This window comes from Hypanus sabinus, chromosome 4, assembly GCF_030144855.1.
Source record: "Hypanus sabinus isolate sHypSab1 chromosome 4, sHypSab1.hap1, whole genome shotgun sequence".
Taxonomy (NCBI): domain Eukaryota; kingdom Metazoa; phylum Chordata; class Chondrichthyes; order Myliobatiformes; family Dasyatidae; genus Hypanus; species Hypanus sabinus.
In genome coordinates, this window is record NC_082709.1 from 110659913 (window position 1) to 110672322 (window position 12410).

At 39.9% G+C, this 12410-nt stretch overlaps 1 protein-coding gene across 2 annotated transcripts in view; it reads left to right on the forward strand.

Moving 5' to 3' along the window:
• Window positions 1-12410, forward strand: part of fndc3a (fibronectin type III domain containing 3A) — a 241776-nt gene that overhangs the window by 28788 nt on the left and 200578 nt on the right. The gene's annotated exons all lie outside the window — the stretch shown is intronic.

Sequence of the window (12410 nt, forward strand, 5' to 3'; positions counted from 1 at the left end):
ATAGGTGGCCACATGCATTGATTCCCTGGGAGTTTAGATGCTTTGACTTTGAAATTGTTGCTGAGTGGGCCATAATAGCTAGTAAATGTCCAGCTCAAAAATCAAGATACTAGATAAAACACTACCTGGAAAGTCAAACTGGAAGAGGAATTTCCTGACAAACAAGAGAAAATCTGTAGATGTTGGAAATCTGAGCAACACACACAAAATTCTGGAGGAACTCAGCAGGCCATACAGCATCAGGAAAAGCCATGAAATCAAGAAAGAAAAGAAAGGCAGCACGATCATCAACCCCCAAAATCCCCTCTCCCTCCAGGAAAAAAACACAACAGGAGCATCAACCCCCAAGTCCCTTCTCCTGTACTCTTTTCCTAAATGCTGCCTGGCCTGCTGAGTTCCTCCAGCATTTTGTGTATATTGTGAGGAATTTCATGAGTTGGGTTTGTCTTTTAATAATGTTACAGTGAGGAACTTGCAAGACCCTCCTACTCACTCTAACACTTCAGTCAGAAGCTGCTGTTGAGCCCTAGGACAGCTTTGTGATCCCAATGGAGAAAAAAATCAGCAGTCTTCATCCAGGAGTGAGATAAACTGATTTACTGTGTGACTTAAGTGCCAGGTAGGAAATGACACAATCCTTTGTTAAGGTGTGATTGGTGAAGTGGGAGTAAACGAAACTAACTCTCGTAGAGTTCTGACAATGCTTGCAGCACAATCTCATAATATTATCCTTTTTCCCCCCACACAATTGAGCTGATGGCAATGCTCATTTCAAGTATCGGTATGAATTAGATAAAGTTATTATCCCAGCAAGCTTCCCTGGATTCATGTTATTTATATCTGTAAGGATGTTGCTTTCATTTTATATTGTTTTTCTTATTACTATATGTTGTTATGCTTTGCATTGAATCTTGAAATTCTAAGAAGATGGTACCTTTTAGAATAGTGTAATGGTTTCGGTAGTTAATCTGTGCCCCTTCTGCTTTTGGATTTCGTATGAGATTGTACCTGTTGAAATTAATTTCAGGATGCTACTGGTGCCATGTGTTTGTGAGGCCAGAACTAGGAAGATTATACAGGTTAATATGTGGTTAAGGATTTGGTGTAAGAGGGAAAGCATAAGGTTTTGGATCATTGGGCTTTCTTCTAGGGAAGGTGAGACCTGTACAGACGGTTTGCACCTGAACAGGAGGGGGACTAATATCCTTGTGGGAAGAATTGTTAATGCTGCACAGCATGGTTTAAGTTAGAGCTGTGGGGGGGGGGGGGGGGGGGGGATGGGAACCATAGTGCCAGAACAGTTAGTGGAAAGGTTGTGGAGGCAAATGTTGGTTAGACTTCAGATAAAGTTAGGAATCAAAGTGTTGAGCACACTGACTAGTGTCCTGTGCTGCCTATATTTAAATGCAAAAAAGTATTGTAAGAAAGGTGGATAATAGTGCTGAAGATGAGGTAGCTGGTTTACAATCAGACACGATGTGTAGGATGGGTTATAACGTAAAAGGCGGACAAATTCGAAAAGGTAATTACTGGACTGAAGGTGTTATATCTGAATGCACACAGTATGCAGAAAAAGGTAGATGGACTTGCAGCACAGTTGTAGATGGGCAGATATGATGTTGTAGGCATCACTGAATCCTGGCTGAAAGATTATAGCTGGGAGTTTAACATCTAAGGATACACATTGTATCAAAAGGATAGGCATGAAGGCAGAGGCGGCGGTGTTGCTCTGTTGGTAAAAGATCAAATAATCAGAAAGAGGTGACATAGGGTTAGAGTGTGTTGAATTATTGTAGATAGAGCTCAGGAACTGCCAGGGTAAAAAGACCCTGATGAGAGTTATGTACAGACCCCCAAACAGTAGAAAGGATGTGGCCCACAAATTACAACAGGAGATAGAAAATGTATGCCAAAAGGGCAATATTACAATCGTCATAGGGGACTTCAATATGCAGGTAGATGGGGAAAATAAGGTTTGTGCTGGATTACAGGAGGGGAAATTTCAAGAGTGCATGCAAGATGGTTTTTAGAGTAGCTCATAGTTGAGCCCACTGGAGGATCAGCTATTCTGGTTTGGGTGTTGTGCAGTGAACCAGAATTGATTAAAAAGCTAAAGGTAAAAGACCCCATAGGGAAAAGTGATCATAATTTTATTCAATTCACCCTGAAGTTCGAGAAGGAGAAACTAAAGTCAGATGTGTCAGTATTAGCGTGGAGTAAAAGGAATTACAGAAGCATGAGAGAAGAGTTGGCCAGAATTGATTGGAAAAAACCACTGGCAGGGATGACAGCAGAGCAGCAATGGCTAGAGTTTCTGGAAGCAAATTCAGCAATGGCTAGAATTTCTGGAAGCATGGGATATATACATCCCAAAGAGGAAGAAGTATCCTAAAGGCAAGGTGACACAGCTATGGCTAACAAGGGAAGTGAAGCCAGAGAGGGCAGGTAATAGAGCAAAAATTAATGGGAAGTCAGAGGATTAGGAAGCTTTTAAAAAACCAACAGAAGGCAACTAAAAAGTCATTAAGAAGACAAAAATGGAATACGAAGGTAAACTAGCCAATAATAATAAAGAGAATACCAAAAGTTTCTTCAGATACATGAAGTGTAAAAGAGAGGTGAGAGTGGATATTGGACCGCTGGAAAATGATACTGGAGAGGTGGTAATGGGGCACAATGAAATAGTGGGTGAACTGAATAAGTATTTTGCATCATTCTTCACCGTGGAAGGCACGAGCAGTATGGTAGAAGTTTTAGGTGTCAGGGGCATGAAGTATGTAAAGTTACTATGGCTAGAGAGAAGGTTCTTGGGAAACTGAAAGATCTGAAGGTAGATAAGTCACCTGACTAGATGGTGTACACTGCAGAATTCTGAAAGAGAAGGCTGAAGAGTTCATAGAGACATTAGTAATGATCTTTCAAGAATCACTAAATTTTAGAATGGTTCCAGAAGACTGGAAAATTGCATATGTCACTCCACTCTTCAAGAAGGGAGAGAGGCAGAAGAAAGAAAACTATAGGCCAGTTAATCTGATATCAATGTTTGGGGAGATGTTGGAATTGATTAATAATGAAGTGGTCTCAGGGCATTTGGAGGCAGATAAAATAAGCTAGTCGGCATGGTTTCCTCAAGGGAAAATCTTGCCTGACAGATCTATTGGAATTCTTTGAAGAAGTAGCAAGCAGGCTAAACAAAGGAGAATTGGTTGATGTTAAGGTGCTACATATGAGGCTGCTTAACAAGCTTGAGCCCATGGCATTACAGGAAAGATTCTAGCATGGATAAAACAGTGGCTGATTGGCCAAACAGGAGGCAAAGAGTGTGAATAAAGGGAGCCATTTCTGGCTGGCTGCTGGTGACTAGTGCAGGCATCCCACCCTGCAAAAACTCATTTCAGGGAGGTAGCACCATCAATTTGTGGGTGACTCCAAGAACCTCCGGGAGAGGTGGGATGTCTGCAATAGAGTAGCTCCTTAGCAGCTGGCCAGCTAGTTTTTTTTAAATTTGTTTTTTTATACATTTTACAAATTAAACAACCCCAAATCAAAATGAGGAACATTAATACAGTGCAAAATTAAGCATACAATGACAATATGATACAGAGAAAGAGAATTTTTAAAAAGCACCTAAATTGAAGACAAGTAAACTTAGTATCCTCCCCAAGCCCCACAACACAAAAAAAACTCCAGACCAACCACAACACAATATAGAGAATATAAATCAGGACAATCAAACTCCCAGACTGTGAATACACTTAGCAACAGAGGATAATAATGCCTACTACCAGAAAAAAAAGGGAGCTGAAAGCAAGGGACCGAAAAAAACCAAAAAAATCCTAGTCAAGAGGAAGTTTATGAAAGTACTCGATAAAAGGTCCCCAGACCTTATGGAACTTTAAATCCGAATTAAGAACTGAATAATGAATTTTTTCGAGGTCCAAGCAGGCCATAATGTCATTAAGCCATTGAGCATGAGTGGGCGGGGCAACATCTCCATCTAAGGAGGATCAAGCGTCTAGCCAGGAGAGAGGCAAAGGATAATATTCGGCATTTGGTCGGACTCAGATGTAAATCTGTCTCGCCCCAGAAACCGAACAGAGCAATTAAGGGGTTTGGTTCTAGGTGCTGATTCAGAATATACGATAACGTAGTGAAGACATATTTCCAAAATTTCTCCAGTACATATGAATGAGAGAGGCCTCGCCCCTCTTGCATTTATCACAAAGCGGACTAATGTTAGGGTAGAATGGAGATAGTTTAGATTTAGACATATGGGCTCTATGAACAATCTTAAACTGTAAAAGGCAATGGCGAGCACAAAGAGAGGTTGAGTTAACCGATTTGAGAATCGAGTCCCAACTCTCATCAGATAAGGAGGTATTTAAATCCTGCTCCCATGCCATTTTAATTTTATCCACAGGGGCCCGTCGTAAGGCTGACTGGCCAGCTAGTTTAAATAACTTTAGCTATGCTAATGACTGAATGACACCTGTTAAACTCACCTCAACAGTGATTTAACCCACCATGGGCAATAGAGAAGTCACACTGTCATTATTTTTGACCCTTATTAGGCAGAGGTACACTTTAGTGTAGTCTGAGGTGAAGTACATTTTATATTTTCTTTTTTGGAACACTCTGCCATGGTGCGCGCTCTCGCTCGCTTGCTCTCAAAAAAATCGATTTCTGGGATATTGTATATATTTGCGGGCGTCAGGGAGCCGCTATCAATATGCAGGAGATTCCCAGAACTTCTGGGAGAGGTGGGATGTCTGCTAGTGGTGCTCCACAGGGGTCCGTGTTGGGACCGATTCTTTTTACATTATATGTCAATGATTTGGATGATGGAATTTATGGCATTGTGGCCAAGTTTGCAGATGATACAAAGATAGGTAGAGGGGCAGGTAGTTTGGAGGAAGTAGAGACGATACAGAAGGATTTAGGCAGATTAAGAGAATGGGCAAAGAAATAGATGGATACAGTGTTGGGAAGGGTATGGTCATGCACTTAGGTAGAAGAAGTGAAAGGGTAGACCATTTTCTAAATGGAGAGAAAATACAAAAACTGAGGTGCAAGGGGACTTGGGAGTCCTTGTGCAGGGCTCCCTAAAGGATAATTTGCAGGTTGAGTGTGCGGTGAGGAAGGCAAATGCGATCAACACTCATTTGATGAGGACTAGAATATAAAAGCAAAGATGTAATGTTGAAACTTTATAAATTTTAAAACTTTATAACTTTATGGTGAGGCCTCACTTGGAATATTGTGAGCAGGTTTGGGCCCCTTATCTTAGAAAGGATCTGCTGAAACTGGATAAGGTTCAAAGGAAGCTCAGGAAAATGATTCCAGGATTGAATAGCTTGTCATATGAAGTACATTTTGATGACTCTGGGCCTGTATTCTCCAGGATTCAGAAGAATTAAGTTGTAACCTCATTGAAACCTATCAAATTCTGAAAAGCCTTGATGGAAAGGATGTGGAGAGGATTTTTCCTATGGTGGGAGAGTCTAAGACGAAGGACAGCCTCAGAAAAGAGGGCCATCCCTTTAGAACAGAGATAAGGAGGAGAAATGGAATATTTTTAGCCAGGGAGTGGGGAATCTGTGGAATTCTTTTGCACAGGCAGCTGTGGAGGCCAAGTCTTTATATTTAAGGCAGAGGTTGATAGATTCTTGATTGGTCAGGCCATGAAGGGGTATGGGCAGAAGGCACGACATTGGGGGTGAGAGGAAAATCGGATCAGCCGTGATGAAATGGCAGAGCAGACTCAATAGGTTAAATTGCCTAATTCTGCTTCTATAGTTTATGGTCTTAATGGCTTTTGTATCTGCAATTATTTTGAGAGGTTACCTCTTAATCACTCAATTTTTTTTTGGGAGGGCATATGGACTGCACTGCTTGCATGCCTGTTGCAAAATATCAACAGAGCAGAATGATTTATTTGTGCACAATAAGTGCTCTGAATTCAAGTAGAAACTGTAATTTTCCATCTAAAGCAATGTTTTAGTTTGTTTTAATTATTAAAGTAAATTCCTGTGACATTGGGACTTTTTTTCTGGAAGATAGCTAAAGCCAAATCTTCTTCCATTGTCAACTAATGGGCAAAGTTCAGTCGAAAAAAATCAAACTAATAAAAATATTAATTGCCTAAGACATAAAACTGTTGACTCAGAGTTTATTTTTTCCTGCTTCGAGTTAGATAGAGAAGCAATTCATATGTATTGAATATTTTTTGTGTTCCTAAATTCTTAAGTGCATTTACTTACTCTGCACATTTTGATATAGGGAAGACCTCTGTAATTTGAAGTAGGCTTGTTTTTGACTGGGATCATTCGAGAACTTAATTAAAGAAGGCAGTTTTCTAGTTAGTGATTATTACAAATTAGAATTGCACGAGTTTCAGAGTTTACAAATGGACAGTCCTGCTTTATGTATTAATTTGTTGTCCACAGGGGACTGTCATGTCTCCCTTTCTCTTCACCATCTACACCTCGGACTTCAACTACAACACAGAGTCTTGCCATCTTCAGAAGTTTTCTAATGACTCTGCCACAGTTGGATGCATCAGCAAGGGAGATGAGGCTGAGTACAGGGCTACGGTGGGAAACTTTGTCACATGGTGCGAGCAGAATCATCTGCAACTGAATGTGAAAAAGACTAAGGAGCTGGTGGTGGACCTGAGGAGGACTGAGGCATCGGTGACCCCTGTTTCCATCCAAGGGGTCAGTGTGGACATAGTGGAGGATTACAAAAACTGGGGATATGAATGGACGATAAACTGGATTGGTCAAAGAACACTGAGGCTGTCTACTAGAAGGGTCAGAGCCGTCTCTATTTCCTGAGGAGACTGAGGTCCTTTAACATCTGCCGGACGATGCTGAGAATGTTCTACGAGGCTGTAGTGGCCAGTGCTATCATGTTTGCTGTTGTGTGCTGGGGTAGTAGGCTGAGGGTAGCAGACACCAACAGAATTATCAAACTCATTCATAGGGCCAGTGATGTTGTGGGTGTGGAACTGGAGTCTCTGACGGTGGTGTCTGAAAAGAGGATGCTGTCCAAGTTGCATGCCATCTTGGACAATGACTCCCGTCCACTCCATAATGTACTGGTTAGGCACAAGAGTACATTCAGCTAGAGACTCATTCCACTGAGATGTAACACTGAGCGTCATAGGAAGTCATTCTTACCTGTGGCCATCAAACTTTACAACTCCTCCCTCGGAGTGTCGGACACCCTGAGCCAATAGGCTGGTCCTGGACTTATTTCCACTTGGCATGATTAACTTATTTTTATTTAATTATTTATGTTTTTATATTGCTATATTTTTTCACTATTCCTGGTTGGTGCGGCTGTAACGAAACCCAATTTCCCTTGGGATCAATAAAGTATGTGTGTCTGTCGGTCAATACTTTTTAATATGTTGTACTTCAATTTGCATATTTTGTGGTTTGCTTCAAAGAACGACAACATCAAAATGAACTAACCCTCCATAATCCCATTCTTATTTCCCCCATATTCACATCACCTGTCTCCAGAGTTACCTACCATTCATATCTGAATTAGGAATAATTTATCGTAACCAGTTGACCAATGAATCTGTACATGATAGGGCTGTGGGAGGAAACAGCCACCCATGGAAGCAGAGGGAGAATTTGAACAAAAACTTCAGGCAGCAGCTGTACAGGCTATAGCAGTTTTTCACCTGTGTTTAAAATGACCTAAGCATGGCATGATATCCTGTGTATATCCTCAAATAACTATACATTTAGTATCTAGAAATGAATGGCTGCTATTCAACAGTATAGTTGTCTCAGTTTCCTGCTGTATTTGCATATGAATGTAAGAATTAGATGCAAGGCTTGGCCACTTGTGCCTGCTCTGCTGTTCAATAAAAAGTGCCACAATTTCTCTCATAGAACATAGAACAGTGCAGCATAGTACAAGCCCTTCAACCCACCAAAGTTGTGGTGATCTTTTAGCCTAAGAAACTGATGCTTCCCTCTCACATAGCCCTCCATTTTTTCTTTTTCCATGTGCCTTTCAAAGAATCTCTAAAACGCCTTTAATATGTTTGCCTCTACTACCTCCCCAGCAGTGCATTCCATGCAACCGCAACTCTGTTTTTTAGAAAAAACCTACCTTTGATTTCCCCCGCTCCTCCCATACATTCCTTCAATCACTTTAAAATTATACTCTCTTGTATTAGCCGTTTCCATCCTGGAAAATGATGCCGGCAGTCCACTGCATCTCATTATCTTGTATACCGCTACAAGTCACCTTCCATCCTCCTTTCCTTCAAAGAAAAAAAGTATTGCTTACTTAACCTTTTCTCATAAGCCATGCTCTCTAATCTAGGCAGCATCCTGATAAATCTCCTCTGTAGTCTCTCTAAAGCTTCCACATCCTTCCTATAATGAGGTGATCAGACTGAACACAATACTCCAAGTATGGTCTAATCAGAGTTTTATAGAGCTGCAGCATTACCTCGCGGCTCTTGAACAAAATCCCCCAGCTAATGAATGCCAACATCATATGCCTTCCTAATACCTATCAACGTGTAACAGCTTTGAGAAATCTATTGATAGATCTATTGAAGGATCTCATGTTCACATATCCCTTGAATATCAATCTCTTTCTTGAATATACTGAGTGACAGAGCCCTCCATTTCCTAAATTCCAAAAACACCACTGCCCCTGGATGAATTTATTACTAGTTTGGAATGCTTGCTGCATTCAACCACATTGATTGGAGAGACAGTATTTGTCCTAAGTAAATTACTTCAGTAGAAATTGGTTGTGTAGTTTGACTTCTTCCAGCGTTTTATGGTATTCTCATATGTATCAGAGATGGTTGCTAAACAAAGCTGGAAAACCAAACCAATGATGCATGGTATGTTATTACAAGGAAAATTGGCCTGCAGTATTGGCTTTTGTCTGTAAGAAATCAATGAACTTTTTATGTATGAAAAAAATATTTCATATTATATACTGCAACCTCTCACTGTCCCTTTTCTATCCAACTGGGCCATTTTTGTTTGCAAATGACATTAAACAAAATGATGGAACATTGTCGACGTTTCGGGCCAAGACCCTTCATCAGGAAGTCCTGACGAAGGGTCTCGGCCCAAAACATCAACAGTGTTTCTTCCTATAGATGCTGCCTGGCCTGCTGTGTTCCATCAGCATTTTGTGTGTGTTGCTTGAGTTTCCAGCATCTGCAGATTTTCTCATGTTAAGCAAAATGATGTTTTTGTCATATTTTGTGTTGGCATTGCTGTGTTTAAAAAAAAGTACATTATTATGGTTTATTGGATAAAGAAGTCTTAACATTACAGTCAACCTACTTCCCCCGTATTTTTATATAGTTTTTTCATCTGCTATATACAGAAGCAGTAAAAGGAAGTCTATCCCTTGTCGATTTTATCAGTATATTGGTTGCATCACAGATTAACGTATGGCATCATAAAGCAAGATGAAATATAATTCCCACAAGGGTAAATTTGGTTGTAGATTATCATGCCACATTTCTAATAATCCACTCTAATAAATACTTCTTAGAGGTGATCTCTTAGGAGCAGACTATTTAATCTTTAATTTCAACTGCATTTTCATCTTTGCAGAATTATGTTTGTTCTTTGATAGCCCTTTGTAATACTGGAAATAATTCATATATTTGTAATTAAGTTCCACAATTACAACTACAGCTGCAAGAAAAAGTTTGTGAACCCTTTGTAATTACCTGGTTTTCTGCATTAATTGCTCATAAAATGTGGTCTGAACTTCATCTAAGTCACAATAATAGACAAACACAATCTGCCTAAACTAATAACACACAAACAATTGTACATTTCATGGCTTTATTGAACACATTGTTTAATCATTCAGAGTCCAGGCTGGAAAAAGTATGTGAACCCTTGTATTTAATAACTGGTAGAACCTCCTTTAACAGCAATAAGCTACACCAGACGTTTCCTGTACCTGCTAATCAGACTTGCACAATGGTGAGGAGGAATTTTAGACTATTCTTCCATACAAAGCTGTTTCAGTTCATAAGTATTTCTGGGATACCTTGCATGAACTGCCCTCTTCAGGTCATGCCGTAGCACCTCAACTGAGTTGTGGTCTGGACTCTGCCTTGGCCATTACAAAACACGAATTTTCTCCTTTTTAAACTATTCTTTTGTTGATTTTCTTTTGTGTTTTGGAACATTGTCTTGTTGCATTATCCAACTTCAGTTAAGCTTCAGGTAACAGACTGCTACCCTGACATGCTCCTGTAAAGTGTCTTCATACAATTTTGAATTCATTGTTCCCTCAACAGTTGCAAACTGTCCAGACCCTGAGGCAGCAAAATAGTCCCAGAGCATGATGCTTCTTCCCACCATGCTTCACAGTTGGGAGGAGGCTTTGCAGTGCCCTTTTTCCTCCAAACATAGTGGTGTGCATTTCTGCCAAAAATTCAACTTTTGGCTCATCTGTCATGAAACATTGTCCCAGAAGCAGTGTGAAACATCCAGGTGGTCTTTTGAGATGAGCAGTGGTTTTCTCCATGGTGTCTTTCCATGTATACCAGTTTTGTTCAGTGTTTCTCTTATAGTGGACACATGAACAGAGACTAGCAAGTTCTAGAGATTTGTGCAGGTCTTTTGCTGTTACCCTTGGGCACTTTTTCACCTCCTTCAGCATTGCACGTTGAGCTCTTTGCAGGACACCCACCCCTAGGGAGAGTAGCAACTGTACTGAATTTCCTCCATTTGTAGACAGTTTATCTTTCTGTGGACTGTTTAACATGCAGGTCTTTAAAAATGCTTTTGTAGCCTTTGCCGACTTAATGCATCTCTACAATTCTTCTAAGATCCTAAAATTATTAATTTTTTTTGATGTGAGGCATGATGCACATGAACATCTTTCTAGTGAAGAGGAGGTTATGTCAGTAACCTGGCTTTGTGTCTTTTTTATAAGTTAGGGCACCTCTACAACCTACACCTCTAATCTCATCTCATTGACTGAAACACCTGACTCCAAATAGCTTTTGTAGAAGGCATTACTCTAGAGGTTCACCTACTTATTTGAACCTAGACTCTGATTGTTTAAATGGTGTGCTCAGTATTTATGAGAAGTACAACTGTTTGTGTGCCATTGGTTTAGGCAGATTGTCTATTATTGTCTATTATTGTGACTTAGATGAAGTTCAGACACATTTTATGAGTAATTAATGCAGAAAACCAGGTAATTGCAAAGGGTTCACAATTTTTTTCTTGCAACTGTATATGAACTATTTACATATACTTGTAATTGAAGATTAGTTCTCTTGTTACGTCTTTAGATCTGATGACAGCTGATGAATTAACAAAATCTATTAAAGATGAGAACAATTCCAACTGACATCAGGAGGTTGGTGCTAAATGGAGCTTGGTTGAATCTTTGCTAAAGTAGAAGTAATGATGAATAGAACTGTTTAAGATGGAAAGGGTTTCATGTGGACCAAAACTCAATCACCTGAAATAGCAATGTTGCAGTGGAAAAATCATGGATTAAAATAAATAGAGTGGGCAAAATGGGAAGAGAGCATTAAAATGAAATATAAAGGGGAACAGGAATTGAAACCTTATTAGGTATAATAGAGCTTTCTATTTGTGTTCTTTGCAGAGGACTTCCAATGGGTTTGGAAGTACTGAATCTTCAAAAGAGATGAGTTTCTGGGAGGTATTGGCTTAATCTTTTGTATTGCAAACATGGTTCAGGCATTCGCCAAGAGCATGCAGGTATCGTTAATGTAACACCTGTAGTTTTAATATACTTGATAACCCTGGAGTTAGAACTGAGGAAGCCAAGAACTACATTTTTAGAGGGAAGTATATTCATTGAGTTGAAAAATTACAATGATCACTTCCTGAACTTTAAGGAAAAAAGAGAATGATGTGTCACATGGAAGTCCAGCAGTTTGGTGAAGACAAGAGACTGAAGTATCAAATATGCAGGATTTTGGTTTCCTCCCAAACCAAAGAGAGAATAATGGAAATGAAAACAGCAATAACTGAAAAGCTTGGTATCATATTTACCATGCATTTTGTTGAAATGGGGATCTTGGCAGATGAACTATTTTTTGTCACTGATTGAACTTAGAATATTGACCAGTACAGCACAAGAACAATGTTGTACTGAACTAACTAAATTAGTAATTAGGTATCCCACTAAAGTAGTCCCTTCTGCCTACACAATCTCCATGTTGTTCCATTTCCTGCACATTTATGCACCTATCTAAGAGTCTCTTGAATTCCTCTGTCACATTGCTTCCACCACCACCCAAGGCAGTGCATTCCAGACACCCACCACTCCTCTGTGTAAAACAAACCAACCTCACACGTCTCCTTCGAATTTACTCCCTCTCACCTTAAATACTTGCCCTAGAATTA